Source organism: Psammomys obesus, unplaced genomic scaffold, assembly GCF_907164565.1.
Source record: "Psammomys obesus unplaced genomic scaffold, mPsaObe1.curated_primary_1811, whole genome shotgun sequence".
NCBI lineage: Eukaryota > Metazoa > Chordata > Mammalia > Rodentia > Muridae > Psammomys > Psammomys obesus.
Genome location: NW_026596057.1, coordinates 16989925 through 17009831, shown reverse-complemented (window position 1 = coordinate 17009831; position 19907 = coordinate 16989925). Strand labels below are relative to the sequence as shown.

Here is a 19907-nt window from a genome sequence, read left to right as displayed (position 1 = left end):
CTATCCCCCATTACAGCCTCCTCCTGGCTTGGTCTTATTGAGCCCCAATGATCACACAGGAGAAATGCAGGTACCATCACTCCTCCCACACAGGAGAGTTAGAAGGAGAGACAACAAGCTGAGGCTTTTGCAGTCTGGTGTTTCATATACCCTGTTAGACTAATTTGGCAAAGCAGAGTTGAAATCTAGCACTTTGTATACTCTATTAGATTAATTTGGCAGTGGCCCAGCGGTTAAGAGCACTGGCTGCTCTTCAAAGGTCCTGAGTTTAATTCCCAGCACCCACATGGCGGCTCATAAGCATCTAGTGCCCTCTTCTAGTGTGTTCGCATACATGCAGGCAGAGTATTGTATAAAACATCTTTTTTAAAAAAATGAAGGTAAAGAAGCAGTATGCAATTAAATGTTTAAATTTGACTGAGCCAGACATGATGATGGCACGGGTGGGGGGCAGGAAGATTTGAGACAAGAGAAACAGAAGTTCAAGACCAGCCTAATTAAACATCGAGACCATGCTTCCAAAAACATTCAAATTTGGCCTCAACATGCAGCATGAATGACAGTTTTGAATCTTGGAATTAAAAATTTGACAGGAATAATACTGAGATATTAGGTTTTTAACAGCTCCACTGAATATTTTAAAATGTGAGTTATACCTTAAGGGATACTTTATACAATATAATAATTTTAAATGACTATAATTCCATTCATCACATTCTGAATTTCAAATTTGCTCACCATTCCCCCACACATTCATTGATCATCTACTTACTGGGTGGGCTGTTCCAGACACTTGGCATACAGTGATGGAAAAAAACAGACTAAGTCACTGTCTATACACTAATGGGCGGTGATAAAATAATCAAATCAAATCAAATATGAAAAAATGCCAACACAATGCAGAGAAACAGCAATGGAAGAGGATGGAAAACTGAAGAGTGTTTCCAGCTGTGTAATGATTGGAAGGGAAAGGCCTCACTGAGTCTCATCTAGTCAGAAATGAAAGAAAGACATAAAGATGGAGACAGTAAAAAGAAGCCTCTTCTGAGGAGAGCCCTGCTTTGGGGAGCAGTTCGTTACATGGTAGAAACAGGAAAACACTGGGCAGAAAACAGGCAACACGGTCACAACAGCTGGATGGTGTCTGGTTATTGTCCTTCGTGAACTAGAGAAGCAATGACCTCACAAATGGCCACTGACCACTGTGTTTAGAAGAACTTGAAGACAACAGTGAAACAAGGAGGCCTGGGTAGGAGGCTAGTCAAAGAGTCAGACTCCAGAGGGCAATGCAGGTCACATCACAGCAGTAGAAGGAAAGGTAGGAACAACTGCGAAGATGCAAGATGTAGCTGAAAGATTTGCACAGCAGGACTGTATGATGTGAGACAGAGAGAAGTCCAAGGGATGACGACATCTGCGGCCTAATGACAACTCTGAGTGAAGCAGCTTTGAGGAGAAGAAGCAAGTTAGATATTTAAGACAAAATATTCACTAGATGTTGGCTAGAACACTGTATTCACGTAGAATAAAAAAATGAAGACATAAATTTTGGACTTGTCAACATATACAGGAAATTTCAGACTTGAAATAAAAACCGTTATAGCGTGCTCTGTGACAACCACTGTCCGTGTGCGATGGATTAACTCCCTGCCTGTGCTTGAAGAGCAGTCTATTTTTCCTTTGGGGGAAAAAAACTGAGGAAATAGTATTTTTGTATTCAGACCGTTGGGAAATGCTGATTATGTCTCTAACATAGTCAAGGGAGTAAAGGGAGAGCAGGAAGGGAAAAAATAGCCATTGAGACTGGAATAAAGCCAGGTGAAGATCAAATAAGGTTAATGGGTCCCCTGGGGTGAGAACTGAAGTTTGGGTTTTTTGGTTGGTTGGCTGGTTTGGTTTTGGTTTTTCTTTTCTTTTTTTTTTTATTTATTTAACTTTTTATTTTTTTAACATGAGTCCTCTAGCTGCTTGTAAACCTGCACACCAGAAGGAGGCATACGATCTCATTATAGATGGTTGTGAGCCACCATTTGGTTGCTGGGAATTGAACTCAGGACCTCTGGAAGAGCAGCCAGTGTTCTTAACCTCCGAGCCATCTCTCCAGCCCCCAGTTTTGGTTTTTCAAGACAGGGTTTCTCTATGTTGCCATGGCTGTCCTGGATTCACTTTGTAGACCAGGTTGGCCTCAAACTCACAGGGCTCCACCTATTTCTGCCTCCTGAGTGCTGGAGAACTGAGAATTTGGAATCACATTTGGCTACATGGGAGTCTAGGAACCTTGACAAGTACAGTTTTGGAGGTTGGGGTTGAATCAGCTTTAAGAGATGAGGGTGGGCTAGGGACATGGCTCATTGGGTAAAGTGTTCACTGCACAAGAATGAGGACCTGAGTTTAGAGCCCCAGGACACTCAGAAAAGCCAAGTATGGCCATGTGCATCCATAATACCAGCACTGAGAGATAAGGACAGGAGGATTCCAGTGGCTTCCTGGTGAGCCAGTCTGGCTGGTCAGTGAGTGCTGGGCCCTGTCCAGAAAGTAAGATGGATGGGAATAGAGTAATAGAGCAACAGAGAGCCAATATCAACTTTTGGCTTCCATGGGCATGCTGATGGGCATGCTCATGCTCACATAAACACATACACACACCACACATACCTACCACACACACATATCAGACATACCACATACATACAAATACAACACACACACATACACACCACACATACACAACACACATATCACACACAACACACACATAACACACACATGCTACACATACCACACACAATCACACACACCAGAGGACACAGGCATAGGAAGAGTGAATCCTCTTACGTTTAGCTCAATAGTGGTTCAGAGTATATCTAAAACTTCCTGTAAAGCATTTTTCAAGTGTCTGGATCAGTCAAGCTTACTAAAAAAGCAGTCTTAACTGTTAAGGAACTCACTATGGGCTATTTCATAATATTCATTGGCCAAAACACAAAGTTATTCATACAGTATAGCTCTGCCCGTGTTTTTGTTATTTGTTGGTTTGACTGCTCTCTGAGACAGGGACACACTATGCAGCCCTGTTTGGCCTGGAATTCACTATGTATACCTTTTGCAAGAATTCATCTTTTTGTTTTGTTTTGTTTTGTTTTGTTTGATTGATTGATTTTTTTGACACAGGGTTTCTCTGTGTAGCGTTGGCTGTCCTGGACTTGTTTTGTAGACCAGGCTGGCCTCAAACTCACAGAGATCCGCCTGCCTCTGCCTCCCCAAGTGCTGGGATGACAGGAATGCACCACCTTGCCCTGTTGCAAGAATTTCTTTCTTTTTCAATGCTGAACAACCAAGAAAAACTTAAAACTAGACCAAATATTGAAGCTACAATGAAGACCCATAAATCTAGATTTCAAATATTTGTTTTCATAAATAGTTTTGTTAATATGACTAATTAACTATAAAATGGGTAACATTAGAAACACGCTCCTCCCCAGGTCATAGTGGCCTTTGTTAACCCCAATGTTCAGGAGGAAGAGGCAGGCAGATCTCTGTGAGCTTAAGGCCAGCCTGGCTTACAGAGTGAGTTCCAGAACAGCCAGGACTACACAGAGAAACAAACAACAACAACAGAAAGGAAGGAAGGAGAGAAGGTAGATAGGAAGGAAGGAAGATGGATGCACCTCTAAAAAAAATTATGCTAATAAAATTAAACTTGAGACTCAACATACTGGGTTATTGCATATTTGTTCATTGACTAAAAATATATTAGAAGTCACTGATATAATCTAGTTCTGCCGTGGTTTTGTTTTTTATTATTTGTTTGATTACTTTCTGAGACAAGGCCACTTCTATTTGGCCTGAAACTCATTGTTTAGACAAGGCTAGCCTACACTGCACAGAGATCCAGCTGTCTCTGCCTCTTGAGTGCTGGATTAAGGGCGTGTGCCACCACAGCAGGTGTTCCCAGAGTTTTAAGCATCCTTACACACATTACATGTACAAAGAGCTTCAACTACTTGAAAGTTGGCAGGTGACAACAAAATATTCCATGATCCTATGGTTTATTCATGCAATTTATACAAATCACATAAATTCTCTGGAACCATTTTTCGGTAGATCAGGAATGATAACATTGGAATGACTCATTGAACATTCCCTAAGAGCAAACACAGCTTGTTTTCATCAATGATGAGGACGTGACATAACAGCACTGGCTAACTGCAGCAATCAGAAAGTTTTAGGTGTTCACTGAGTTCCACAGATGGTCCCACTGACTCAGGTGAATAGAAAGAAAAATAATCTAAAATAATAGAAAGTATGAACACAAAGGTATAAAAGGAACTTTTACATGCCTGGTTCAATTGTTGTCTGGAGGCTTGCTGCTTCTGTCTGCTAACCTAGGCCTAGCCCCGGAAGCTTCTAGCCTCCACCCAGTCTAACCTAGGCCTAGAATGTTTTCAGCCTCTAAGACTTACTGCTTAATAAGTTCACCCTTTCGTGTTCTTCCTCAGCTCCAATTTGGCTGGTTCAACTCGGATGTTCTGGCTCAAACTCCTCTCCCAACTGACTAATTCAATCTGGCTTTTCTCTCAGCCTCTGAATTGCTCTGCTTGACCTCAAACTAACTCCAGCAATCTGCTCTAATCTCCTGGCTCCTTCTCATTCTCTGACTCATTCAATCTTCACCTGAGTTCTCTCTCTCTGCAACCTGTCTCTCTATTACTGTCCTGGTAAAACTGTCTCCTCTCTCTCATTGCACCTTAAGTAGCTTCACTTTCCTCTCTCTTCTCATGCAGGTTGAGCATATCCTATTTTGTCAAGTCTTTCTCTGATTCATCATTGTTTCTGCTGCTCAATTAAGCATCACTTTCAAACATGAGTGCCTCCTTCTACAAACCAACTTTACCTTCATTGTTTGGGATTAGAGGCATGTACCACCATGCCTAAGCCTAAGCTTTTCTTTACCTGAAACTTGCGCTATACCAGGCTGGCCTTGAGCTCAGAGATCCGCTTGCCCCTGTCTCCTGGATTAAAGGCATATTTGTATTCCAGCCAGATCACACAGACCTAGAAGATCTTTGGATATGATCTCTTGCCTGAACAGCCGTGTTCTGAATTAGCATTCTTCTACAGCAAGGTACAGGGCTCCTTTGGAGGACTTTCTCTTATACAGGCTGTGGTGCTGATAAGTCTTCCCAAAGCTTTTCAGTGCCAACAGCATGATGTCACACCTGCAAAAGCAGCCTGCGCACATGTCCTGTGTCATGCACACCTTAACTTGCCTGGCTTCAGCTCTTTCCACTTAAGTCATTCAAAAACTTTAGTGATGGGGGTTGGATGCTAGCAGTTCTAAGGACTCCTTTGCTTTCCATTTTGTGTGAGCTATGAAAACAGCTGCTCAAATACCAAGATCTTTTGGAAAGGCCAGTCATACCACATTTTTAGGCTGACTGCAAGCTGACAGAAGTGGAAATATTATTTTCCTGAAAACCCTGCTAAAGCTGCTCCAGCGATTTCTTGGCTTCACAGATGACCTCAAAATAAGAAAATCTCCCTGTCCAAATCCATCTGCTTTTTCAGCTTTAGTTCTAGCCTTACATTTATTTAAATATGCAATGCAGTCAGAAACAACCACCCCACAGTCCCAACAGTAGCCAAACCTGTGAGTCTGAGTTGTGATGTCCACAGGCTGTTGAGAAATCAGACAGTGAACTCCAACCACAAACCTGATACCCCAGGATTCAACCCCAAGAAATCAGTTACTGGCCACAGTCTGCAGGCCTTTTCCAGACTTGCTAAAAAACAAATGCTTTACGTTAGGACAATCTTAAGGAAGGGCTATGACTTGGGTTGGCACGAATCAAGACTTTCAGCTGCTCTGTTATCTCAGCTAAAAACTTAAAATCAAGTTTGGCCCAGAAAGAAGATCAAAAGCAAAAGTGCTTAGCAAAGTTTCTGGGTAAAGAGCAGGAGCCAAGAATTTCAAGCCAAGTTTTCACTCTGTGTGTCTGGAATGGGCAGGTTCGGGAAACTGTGCCATGCACGCAGCTCTGCCCACAACTACCACCTGTGTGGAACCATATGCCCCAGCTGCAGCCAGCTCATGCCACACTCTCCTGGGGATGACTGCATCCAAGAATGGATTCAGCCAGTGTGCTTTGAAATAAAGGGTAAACTTTCCTTTCCCCTACTTCTACCTTGAGCTCCCTGCAACAGTCCCTCATCTAGAGCTGTGTTCCGGGCAGATGACCAGAGCAACATCCATTCAGAAAAGCAGAAATAAGGTTGCCAAGGAGACAAAAAGTCAACGAAACAATACTGATGAAAGCAGCCATGTCATCTTATGCCTTAACAGCCCTCTAAGAGACATTTTGATTTTATTCTGGACCAAGATTCAAATTTATTCTTTCAAAGGTACATAAAGATAACTTTGAATTAGAGTAAAATGAGAGGTTTAACCAAAGAACTCTGAAAGGTCTTAAGCTTTAAGAACGTTCTGATCAGCTCTGAACCACCCCCAACTTCTGGGTCCTGTCTCAACTCTAATTCAAACTACATACTCAGCCCCACAACACTGCACACTGTCTCAGACAGGGAGCCCGAAAGCTGGACGGGGGCATCCCAGGCACTCCGGTGAGGGGGAAGGGTGCTGCTCTACATTTCATTCTCGCTCAATGGTCCACTGTCAGGACTGGAACAGAAAAAGGCAGGTTCAACTCTATGTCCCTCCCACCAGAATTCATTTGTGGAAAAAAAATCCTATGACACAGAACGATGTCTCAGCATGTCAGATTGTAGACACTTAAGAAAGAGGGAAGGTCGAGTTTAGAAGAGAGGAGAAAATAAAGCCCCTTGCACCGCATAGTTCCCAGCAGCCACAGCAGTATCCTCCAGGCTCTCCACCAGCCCAAAGAGCTTAGGAACAGGCAAAAGACGTACTGGGACCCTCACTTTGCCATGGCTTCCTAGCACTATTTGCCTAGCACTTACTCAGCTCCAACATTTTCTTTGACTGGGGAGATGTGAACTCAGACCCCCAACACCCACGTAAAAGCTAATGTGGCAGCACACATCTGTAACTCCAGTTTGCTGGCTAGCCAATCTGGTTGCTTTTAGTGAATTCCAGCCTGGGTCAGTGAGAGATCTTGTCTCCAAAAACGAACTGGAGAAGAACAGAGTGAAACACTCAGGGCTAACAGCTGGTCTCCATGGAGGAAGGCAGAGGTGAGTACATACACACCTCTATCTGTGTGCGCGTGCACACATACACAGAGAGAGAGAGAGAGACAGACAGACAGACAGAGAGCCCTCTGAGTATCTGTTATTGGTTTCTATTTTACAAACAAAAATAAAAGTTAAATAGGAAATAAAGGCGCCAAATTATCCCTATTTACATACAACACAATTTTATCCGGCGGGGGGGGGAACCCAAAGCCTCAAGAAAGGAGGGAGAAGGAGAGGCAAGGCAAGGAGAAGAGAGGGGAGGGGAGGAGAGGGAAGGAGAGGGGAAGGGAGGGGAGGGAAAAGGGAAGGGAAGGAAAAGGGAATGGAAAGGAAAGGAACTGATAAACAAACAGGTTGCAGGATAAATGGTCAACATTTGAAAATAAGTATTGGGCTAGAGAGATGGATCAGTGGCTAAAAGCACATATTGCTCTCACCTGATACCTGGTTCGGTTCCCAGAACCCATGTCAGGCAGCTTACCACCATTCCAGTTTCAGGCCTTCTCAATCACCCACACATACATGAATACATTAACACAGACACAGATACACACCCACACACATACACACATGCACGAATACAAAACATAAATCTAAAAAGAATCAGTATTGTTTTTATATATCAATGATAAACTAGTTTTTAAAAAAATCAATTCCATTCAAAGTAACTTCATAAAACAACAAGAAATATCTCGTGGGAAGCTGAAGTGAGGAAGGAAATGATGCTTTAAAAGTGAAAATTGTAAAACAGAGAGGACATTTGCAAACACACAAAATGAGAGAACATCTCATGTTCACGAATCAGAAGAATCTGATATTTTTTTTAAATATCCAAATTATCCAATGTAATCAATAGTCAATGAAATTTCTATCAAAATACCAATGACATTCTTTGCATAAACCAAAGTTGTATAAAACAAAAAAAGGCCTGGCAGTGGTGGCACATGCCTTTAATCCTTGCACTTGAGAGGCAGAGGCAGGCAGATCTCTGAGTTCGAGGCCAGCCTCATATACACAGTGAGTTCCAGGACAGCCAAAGCTACACAGAGAAACCCTGTCTCAAAAAACTAAAAAAAAAAAAAAAAAAACAGCAACAATAACAAAAGACCCTAATAGCCAAAGCAATGCTAAGCAAAGGGAACAAAGCTGAGGGCATTACAGTATCTCCAGTGACATAGCTCAAGTACTACTAGAATATATTATCAAACTATACTATCCAGAACAATATGGTATTGACATACAAACAGAGGCAAAGACCAGTGGAAGTCCACGCTTTCAGCAAAGGCAGAAGAACATATACTGGGGAAAACACAACACCTATAGAATAGTGCTGGGGAAACTAGCTATGAAGAATGAAACTATCTTCTTACCATTCATCACACACACAAAGTCAATTCAAAATGCCAAGACTCAAGTGCAAGATCCACAGCTGTGAAATTACTAGAAGAAAACACATGGACGTGTTTTAGGACATTAGTTTGGGCATCAAAGCATAATTTGACAAACGGTATTACATCAGACTAGAAAGCTTTTGTATAACAAAGGGAACAGTCAACAAAGGGAAGAGAGGGCCACAGAACATGGAAAAATATTGGCAAATTCATCTGACTATGGAATTAACACAGAATAAAAAAGGAATTTAACAACTACATAGTAAATAAAGTAGTAAGTCTATTAAAAAAAGGATATGAAAATAGCCAACAAGTACCTGGGAGAAAATGTTCAATAATGATAACTGTCAGGGAAATGCAAACGAAATCCATAATGAACCACAAATTAACTCACAGTTAGAAAGGCTATTATCAGAAACAGAAAACATAGCAGAATTTGGCAAGGATGCAGAGGTAAGGGGCCTCTCCTGCACTGTTGGTATAAATATAAATCAGCACAGCCATTACGAAAAGCTCATACCATTATGGAAGTGCCTCAAGGAATGGAAACTGAATTACCACCTGATCCAGCAATTGCCCTGCCATATACATCCACCAAGGAAATTAAATCAGTACATCTAAGAGACATCTACCCTCACATATTTATTGCAGCACTGTTTTCAACAGCCTAGATAGGGAACCAAGCTGGTGGATAAATGGGGAGGTAAAATTCTGTGTATAAACACAATAGAATCTTGTTCTCATGGCTTGGATGAGGAATTTTACCCACAGGCTCATGAATTTGAACACTTGGCCCACAGTAGTGGTGCTGTTTAGGGAGGGTATAGAACCTCCAGGTGGTGCAGCCTTGAGGAGGACGTATGTTATTAGGAGCAAGGTTTGAGGGTTTATGCTTCATCCCCTTCCTGCTCATTCTGTTTCCCATGTGCAGCTAAGATGTCATCTTTCAGCTTCCTGCCCTGGCTGCCCACAGCCGTGCCTCCTCTGAAGCCACAAGCCAGCAGTCCTCAACTTGTGGGTCATGACCCCTTTGGGGTCTAAAGACCCTTTTCACAGGGGTCACACATCAGACATCCTGTATTCAGATATTTACATTACAACGCCTAACAGTAGCAACATTACAGTTATGAAGTAGCAATGAAATAATTCTGTGGTTGGAGGTCACCACAACATGAGGAACTGTTTTAAAGGGCTACGGCTTTAGGAAGGTTGAGAACCACTGCTTTAAGCCAAAATACGCTCTTTCCTCTTTATAGGTTGCTTTGGGTCATGGTACTTTATCACAGAAACAAAAAAGGAACTTACACCCCTGTCCTTCAACAAAGAAGAGGAAGAGCCCCTGTCACTCTTACCCCTCCCTCATCAAAGAAGCTTCCAGCAGAAGAAGACCATGACAGAAAACCACGACTGGCCAAAATGCCAAGAACGACCGATTATGGAATGCCAGGCTGCAACGGATCCATGTGAACCAGGCCTCATTAAGGCAACACCAAACATGCCAGCTCAGGAGAGGGAAGTCTCACAGGGCCCAGCCCTAGCAAAGAGCTACAGACAATGCTGGTAGAGGGAGTGACTTAAAGTAATTAAAGAAAATGAGGTATGATGGGGAGTGAGGTAGGGGACATGGAGAGACCAGAAGGAGGAGGAGGGGGAAGGTTGTCATTATATTTTAATTTGAAATCATTGCAAATAAAAAGGGTGTTATATATAATTAATACATTTATCATATTGAGATATCATTCTAACATTTTGCACATGTATAAAGTTTTAAGATTTGATAAGCAAAATCAGACTGCTACAAAAAAAAATACATTTTGAACGTTCACTGATGTGGCTGTTGATGTTTAATCTTTTTCTAAATTTTATTTTATTTTTAATTGATAATAATATATATGTATAGGGTATAACATGCTATTTCAGGGCATGAACACACTGCATAACAATCCAATCTGGGATCGTCAGGAGCTGAACTATCTTTGAAAAAAATTACATATCTGAGAACTTCAAAGTCAACATTCCTAAATAACACTGGTTACATACTTTTTAGTTTTATATATACACACACACCACACATACACACAAACACCACACACATACACACACCATACATGCCACACACAAACACACAGAGACACATACACATCACACATACACACAAACACCACACACCTTGCACAAATACACATATAGTTCATATACATACAAATACCACACGCACATGCACACACATGCACACAAACACACACATATACCAACACCATACACACATGCACAGAAACACCACATATACACATGCATGCACGCACACACACACATACACATGAGCACACCCCTATGGCAAATTACCAAGCACGGTTCATTTTTTTTTTTTTTTAATGAGACAACTCTAACGTAAAAGGACACACACAAAATCATTTGTAAAAACTGTTAAGTGATTAAAATAAACAGTGACAAATTAAGAATCTCAACCAAGTCTCCGGAATTTTCTACTTTTAATTCAGTGTGTTTTCATCTGGGCAGCAGTAGGAAATATTTTCATTCATTTTAATTCAGTATTTCATTTTTCTCAGTAGGCAGTGTGTGCTCCCAAATTGCATCCCCCATTGCTAAGATGATCCTTCCTAACCACTGAGGAAGCCCCATGGAGAGGAAACAGTTTCCTAAGTACACGAGCAATGTCATTATTTTTCCTCTTAAGCATCAGCCTGACTCTCCTTCTCTTTCTAATCCTTCTCCTGTCTCTGAATTCTTCCTTCTTCTCTTTCTTTAAGACCCTGGGGAAAGGCAAATATTATCAGTGCTACTGAAATTACAAGTTGTAACAGGATTTCAAAAATCAACATTTGCATCTTTCTAGCTGAACCTTCTCCTAGAGAGCTGTTCCGAGAACTGCCCTGCACTGGTAGATAGATAAAGCACTTGGCTAATTACTCAGAGGTTCCAGGTCTCTCTAAAACTGGAACACAGTACACAAAAGGACTCTGGTCTCCAGAGTAAACTCTCTTCTACAGACCAGTTCCCACACACTCAACCTTCACGTACCCCCTAGCCGATGGCTCGCCACCTCCTAGGCCCTTCCTTCTGTGGGTCCCCTAACAAGCTTTCTCCAACTCCTTTAGCTAAACAGGGCTTTCCAGCTTTCTTGGCTTCTGTGTTGTACATACAGTGTAAAGTCTTGTCATTTAGCAGTCAATTTCCCTGAAAATGATTCATACAAGTACCATGTCTTTAAACCTAACTAGTAAGCTCCCAAACTGACACACTATGCGTCACACCTCTGTAGTCTCCCCCACAGAAATTAGCACAACGCTTGAAACATGAAAACAAGTATTTGTTGGATAATTAGCCCAGCTGTCCCCTTGTCCGCTAGAGAACCCCTATCTCCATACACACACCCGCCTCAGCCCAGGAGAAGGCTGGAGCCAGAAAGCACCTCTCTGTGAGCAGTGTCTGTGTTAGAAGAAACCACCACTTCCTTTTATCTGTTCATTCAACAAGCCTTGAATTCCTACCCTGTGTCCAACACTGGGGGTGGGGGGGGGAGAGAGATGTGAGCCAATTATTTACACTTACCAAGAAGAAGGAACAACTGTCTAGCTGAAGATGTTAGGAAAGTCATCTCAGAAAACAGAATGTCTGAAGTGGGTACTGAGGAAATTATGAGTTTGCCAGAGGACCGGAGATGAAAACACACCCCGGGAAGAGAGGAACATGTGGAAAGACATGGCGATAGCATGCCTCCTTCACCCTGTCCTCAGTTTCCCTACTAGCCCTACAGGAGCCTCCACTTCAAGAAGGCCTGCTTGCCCGGTGTGGCGGAAAGGGCAGTCCTGGATTCCCCACCCTTGGGAGCCAGGGGCAGAAGGACTGAGAAACTGAGGCTAGCGGGGGCTGCGCTGTGAGAGTCTGTCTCAACCAAGCAAAGCAAATGGACTAAGGCCACTCCCCCGACGTTAAGGGGTACTTACTGGAGCTAAGTAAGAAAGACTTAATTTTAACATCTATTTGGAATTTGGAAGTTTAATCCAAATCTATAATTTGCAGGGGGAAAAAATACTTGTAACTGACTCAACACTCATTTTTATTGGGTTACTGGTTTTTAGAGATGAATTTTTATATAATTTTAATTATGCATTTTGCCTTTAAAGGATAAAAGATCAAGAAAGGAATGTTTGAAAGCTATTTAGTCAATGTTTCCACTCATAAGTATCACTTACTTTGCAGTGGTGGCTGCCTTTATAAGCGCTACACTGTAGCACCCATGGAACAGCTTTCAGGAAAGTTAATAACCTGCTGTAAAATCTAGATACTTGCACCTCCAACATTCCTAAAGCAAAACAATCTGTTTGGAATGTTTAAAAATTGACTTTTCGAGCATTGGGGATTTAGCTCAGTTGGTAGAGCGCTTGCCTAGCAAGCACAAGGCCCTGGGTTCGGTCCTCAGCTCTGGAAATGATTAAAGATAGATAGATAGATAGATAGATAGATAGATAGATAGATAGATAGATAGATAGATAGATAGATAAGACAAGAAAAATTGACTTTTCTCCAGAATACTGGAAAAAAAAATGCCTTCTGATACCTGGAAACGGGAATCATTGAAGTACATACAATAATATGGCCTCAGGTTCACTTTCTGTCTTATGTTTTAAGAGCAAAAGCTAACTGTCCAACAGATGCCCTTTAAGCAAGTTCTCCAGGAACTTTTTCCTTCTTGTTCTCGTGCTTGTTTATGTGTAGCTGCCAGTGTTGCTTAAAGGGGGAAAAAAAAAACCCACCAAAGAAAAACAGTTAAGGCATATTATTTTGCTCCAGAATCCCCAGCTACTGAAAGAGTGCCTGTAGTCAGGCATGGTGGCACATGCTGGTAATCCCAGCACTCTGGAGGCTGAGGTAGAATCGTTGAATTTGAGGCCAACCTGGGCTCCAGAGTTGAAACCCTGTCTCAAAACATGAAATAAAACAACAAAGAAAAATATTAGATTCATTCCTTCCTCCCTTCCTTTCTTCTTCCCTTCCTTTGATTCTCTTTCCCTCCCTTCTCTCCTCCCTCTCTTCCTCCCTCCCTCCTTCCTACAGTCATATAAAATCTACTGTGGCCAGGAACCTCAGTGACTGGAATAAAGCCCTGTAAAGCTTACTGTAGAGCTCTGCCTTGCAGAGGGAATCCAGACAGCCAGTACTCAAAGATCAGATATTAAGTATAGCTCTTAAAACGAGGTAGCAAGAAAGTGTTTAAGAGGAATCTAGACAGGGCAAATGCAGAAAGAAAAAAAAAAAAAACAGTTGAGAAGTAACTCTGTTAGCCCAAGCAAGAGATAAAAGTAGCTAGCCGTTGGCGGGTAGGTAAGCTGATGCTGAGCACGAGGAAGGGAGAAGGTGAAGACTGTTTGAAGGCTTCTGACCAAGCAAACAGGCAGTGTGTGATGCTAAGATGGACAAAGCCATGGAAGGAATGTGGTAAGGATCACGGCATCCAGTGTCTTTCTTGTCAGCCCACGCTTGAGATGCCATCAGGGTAAGGGTGTTAAAACAGAAAGCAGAGAGTTGCATGTATACACGTGAGGCTCAGAGAAGCCAGGGCTACAGAGCCATCAGCCACAGGTGGTGTTTAAAGCCACACCAGCTGAGTTCACCTAGGGACCCATGTGATCAGACGAGGTTCATGGCTTAGCCACCTTAGCCGACAGGCAAAGTCTGACCTTTCTCCGAGCTTTCTATTAGTGGCGATGAATATTTGAATGCATTGGGGACTCTGCACAGCATTGCATGAATGGGTGTGGTTAGCAGGCACATAGGAAAATAAACACCACAGGAAGACAGAAACAGGAAATCCAGAAAAGAAATCCCAAATTTCCTGATCATGATAATGGTGTTACTGGTTATCTTGGCATACAAAGCAAAGTAACAGAAAATTCCCAAAAGAAAGTACCACAGAGAGAAATGAAAATGAAGTGTGCTTGTTCCTGAGTCCTTGGAAAGGGGTAAACATTTCACTAGCAAATGTAACACTTGAAAATTATATAAAGGCTTGTTTAAAGTGACCGTTTCCAGGCGCCAAGTTTCCAGATGATCACTGCCACCTGAACTCCAACCACGAACATTTATTACATGACTTTCATAACTGGGAAACAAAGCTGCACAGAAAGCTAATGCAATAATGAGCTGTGGCATTGTCTTGGCACGACAGACAGATAACAACCCATGACAACTTTTAGAAGCTCCAATGTGAGGCTTAGAACTATCAAAATAAGAGCAGTGCAATGGCTGAAGAGATAGCTAAGCAGTTAAAAAGTGCTTGCTGCTCTTGTAGAGGACCTGAGTTTGATTCCCAGAACCCACACAGCAACTCACAACCATCTGTAACTACAGTTCTGGGGATTCAATGCCTTCCTCTGGTCTTCTTGGGAACTAGGCACATACATGGAATACATACTTATATACAGGCAAGCACTCACACACAGAAAATAAAAACAAACTTAAAAGACTAGTTTTGCAGATGCTTCATGCTAAATCCAAACTAATGCATGTAGTTGGACAAAAGGTAAAACAGAAGTTGGTTTAATATTTTTGAAATTGTTAACGTTTTAAAAATATAATTCAGATTCATATTCAAAGATTCAATACACTTACCCATTATAAATTAAATGCTAATTAATTTTCCCATTAGATCAACTAAAGTTTTTTAATTGCTTAAAGAAAAATTTTTGAAGTGCAATACAAATAAGAGATTCACAAAATTACTGTATCACTATACAATATATGTGGACGAGGTAATTTATTATCTGATCACATTCTTGCCATGCTTTGACCTACCTACATCAGCTTACCCTATTTATGCTAAATATTTATACCATTTAAACAATGCCCTCAGCTTCTACCAGAAATAAGAGCTGACAATACAATTTTTTCACATAAGTTTTATCATTTTCTAACTGCAATTTTCAATGTTACTGTGTTTTAAAAATTAGATATTAGGTGTACAGATTTTAGTAAGTTTATCCTATAGTATATGTCTACATGAGTGAATATATACCATGTGCATCTTTCTGCTTCTGGGATAGCTCACTCAGGATGTTATTTTCCAGATCCCACCATTTACCTGCAAATTTCATGATTTCCTTGTTTTTTATTGCCGAGTAATATTCCATTGTGTAGACTAATCAAGAGGGAGGACTCTTCCTAAAATGCTCAATTCCTATCCAGAAAGGCAAAGAGGATGGACCTCAGAAGAAGGAGAAAAGAGGGAACAAGTCAAGAGCCTGATACAGAGGACCTCTGAAAGGCTCTGCCCTGCAGACTATCAATGCAGATGCTGAGACTTATGGGCAACCTTTGGGCAAAGTGCAGGGAATCTTAGGAAAGAAGTGGGAAACAGTAAGATCTGGAGAGGACAGGAACTCCACAAGGAGAGCAACAGAACCAAAAATTCTGAGCACAGGAGTCTTTCCTGAGACTCATACTCCAACCAAGGACTATGCATGGAGATAACCTAAGACCCCTGCACAGATGTAGCCCATGGCAGTTCATTATCCAAGTGGGTTCCATAGTAATAGGAACAGGGACTGTCTCTGACATGAACTGATTGGCCTGCTCTTTAATTACCTCCCCCTGAGGAGGAAGCAACATTACCAGGACACAGAAGAAGACAATGCAGCCACTCCTGATGAGACCTAATTGACTAGGGTCAGAAGGAAGGAAAAGAAGACCTCCCCTCTCAGTGGACTTGGGGAGGGGCATGCATGCAGAGGGTGGAGGAAGGGAGGGGTTGGGACGGGAGGAGGGAGGGAACCACAGGGGGGATACAAAGTGAATAAAGTGTAATTACTAAAGAATAAAAAAATAGATATTAATGGGCCTTATAGAAGTCCACAGTCTTTTCTGTTTGGAGAAATAAAAAAAAATAAAAAAAAAAAAAAACAAACCCTTCAAGTTATATAAACCTGGAGCTGTAAAGGGTGACAGATACCTTTCACATGCTGGTTCTTAGTTGTAATTTGAGGTAGTGGCCAGTAGATGGCACTGCTGCTCTGAATTAAAAACAGTTGCTTTTCTTGCCTCCTTACTTAAGCTTAAGAATAGCTCATTACAGATTTTAGTAGCTTTATCCTATATTATATGTCTATATGAGTGAGTATATACTGTGTGTGTCTTTCTGCGTCTGGGATAACTCACTTAGGATGATTTCAGGACTCTGGCTATAATGCTCAATCCCCATCCCAAAAGGCAAAGAGGATGGACATCAGAAGAAGAAGAAAACAGGAAAGAAGTTAGGAATCTGCCACAGAGGGCCTCTGAAAGCCTCTGCCCTGCAGACTGTCAAAGCAGACGCTGAGACTTATGGCCAAGTGTTAGGCAGAATGCATGGAATCTTATGAAAGAAGTGGGAAATAGTAAGATCTGGAGAAGACAGGAGCTCCACAAGTAGAGCAACAGAACCAAAAAATCTGAGCACAGGAGTCTTTCCTGAGACTCATACTCCAACCAAGTACCATGCATGGAGATAACCTAGAACCCCTGCACAGATATAGCCCATGGCACCTCAGTGTCCAAATGGGTTCCATAGTAATGGGAACAGGGACTGTCTCTGACATGAACTGATTGTCCTGCTCTTTGATCACCTCCCCCTGAGGGGGGAGCAGCCTTACCAGGCCACAGCGGAAGACAATGCAGCCACTCCTGATGAGCTCTGATAGACTAGGATCAGAAGGAAGGAGAGGAAGATCTCCCCTATCAGTGGGATTGGGGAGGGGCATGTGTGGAGAAAGGGAAGGGAAGGTGGGATTAAGAGGGGAGGTGGGAGGGGTTTATGGGGGGATACAAAGTGAATAAAGTGTAATTAATAAAAATTAAAATTAAAAAAAGAAAAAAGAATCGCTCATTACCATAGAAACGAACTTCAAAGCATTTTGAGAGAGGAAAAAAAATAAATTTTTACACTGACTGATAAGAACTTGAGATGAGTTTTAAGTACAGAACTACACACACACACAATTAAACACTGATATACTTTCAGTTTAAAATGATGGCATCTGGCTGGGCATGGTGGCACACACCTTTAATCCCAGCACTTGGCAAGCAGTGGTGGATACTTGTGAATTCAAGGCCAGCCTGGGAGAGAAGAAAGAAGGAAGGAAGGAAGGAAGGAAGGAAGGAAGGAAGGAAGGAAGGAAGGAAGGAAGGAAGGGTAGAAGGAGAAGGAGGAAAAAAAATGACATATGCAGAGGAAGCCAGCAGAGGTCACAGGTTTGGCCTTCCGCCTCTGAGATATGCTCACCCTGCACACTGAGGTTCTCCTCTCCTCTGGAGTTCAGGGCTCCTGGTCTTCCCACTTAGAGGCAGAGAGCAGCATGAGAATGACAATGAGCAGTTCCACCAGCCTCTGAAGCTACTTGAGGCTTGTAATGCAAGTGACAAGAGAGGTCTAGACTCCACCCTTGAAAAACACTCTTCTATTACGATCTTACTGATGACAGCTGGGGTGGGCACCAAACCTTCACAAAGCTAACAAAGCTTCGCTGAATGCCTAGGAAGTCCATGTTCCTTTCTAGTGGCAACATTTTTAGAGACTCTCATATACCTACCCATTATATATATAATATATATATGAATATATATTCATAAATCTGTATACATTTGCATACAGTTCATCTGTATACAGTTCATCATCAACAACAAAATACCAGCAAAATAGAAGAAATGTAAACTTGACATACAGTCCTTCACCAGTTAGTCTGCATATGTGACTCACGTGGCAACATGCCACTGCCACCTCTCAGACCTAACACTGCAGCAGGGAACAGAAGAGATATGGCTCTCTCTCTCTGCAGCTACTTCCAATCACACTGGTCATAAGAAAATACTATATTCATGTTACTGAGAATTCAACAGAAGCTGAAATCTCCCGGGGGAAGTAAACCTGACACAAACCAAGAAAAAGTAAACTCACTGGTTACAGCATCCTGCCAGGAAGAAAAATGAATCTATAAAGAGAGATGAATGTGTGTGTGAGAGAGAGAGTACATGTGTAGACCAATCTGCTGCCCAGAGAGCAAGTGAGTTTCACTGCTTCACAGTCTTTGAGGCCACATACTGTCACACGCAGTCTTTGTTTCATTATTATGAGGAAGATCAAATAAATAGGCACTGGCTAGTGTGCAAAAAATCAAGTACACAGTTTGCCTCAAATTGTTACTCCCTGTCCACCCCCCAGCCCGCATCAAAACCCATCTGTTTGAGGACCTTCATCATTATGAAGTAAAAGAATACTTACTGTAAGTTAAGACCTTGAATTATCAGTGAAGTGAGGAGTTCTATAGGGGAGATTAATTTTATCACATCAGAATGACGTTAGAAGAATCAAGAACTTGGTCAGCGTTCATTCTCAGGATACCCTGGCCTCCATTCACCCTCACATCATTCTGGAAGTCTGAGCCCTGTGCCTCAGCACCACGCGGCCTTGCCTTCCCCACACACCTAGCTCATGCTGACGCAACGCTGTCTGAGGGAGACGTTTACAGTACTACTGGGCACAGAGCAGGCGCTAACTAAATATCAACTAGTAAAGTTTTCCAATCTTCAACAAAGAGATGTGGCTGAAGCCAAGGCCGGGTGAGATTTTAAGACAGGATCTGGCTTACCTAAAGAAGCAGACATAGCTAGAGTGGTGGTGCATACCTACAACTTCTGAACATGGGAGGCTCTCAAATCCAAGAGCATTCTGGGCTATATAATAAGACCCTATCTTAAAAATTAAAGACAAAAACAATTAAAACTTATACCTATGATATAAATAACAGTCTATTTATAATTATTTTATATTTATAAAGAAGGCAAAAAAGTAGAAAACTATGTCTTCAAGGATTCTTAACAAATAAAAGAAGAACCAGGGGAATAAAGGAAAAGCTTCATTTTCAAAACATAAAGGACAGCCATAGTGACACACACACCTCTTCCAAGCATTAGAGAGGCTGAGGCAGGAGGATACGGTGGAGTTTGAGTCCATGCTGGACTATATAGTAAATTTGAGGCTAGCCTGTGCTGCATGAGACCCTACCTCAAAAAGAAAAAAAAAAAAAAAAAAACAGAAACAGAAACTGCAGGACGCTTGTGGTTCTGTAACTAATTAACCACAACAGATCTAAAGCAGACCGTTGCAATATGTGGTCGCTTAGAACACTGAGGAGCCAGCAGGAATCACTGCTGACTCGCCAAAGATGAAAAAGTTCAAGCAGCTAATATTTTTCTTTCATGTCAGACTAAGCCCAGGAAGTGAGACAGACGCGAGGTAGTTATTTTCATTTA

The 19907-nt window shown here is 41.9% G+C and overlaps 1 protein-coding gene across 2 annotated transcripts in view; it reads right to left on the bottom strand.

The window, feature by feature from the left end:
- The window catches only part of Rgl1 (ral guanine nucleotide dissociation stimulator like 1), a 257004-nt gene that overhangs the window by 193290 nt on the left and 43807 nt on the right, over positions 1 to 19907 (bottom strand). The gene's annotated exons all lie outside the window — the stretch shown is intronic.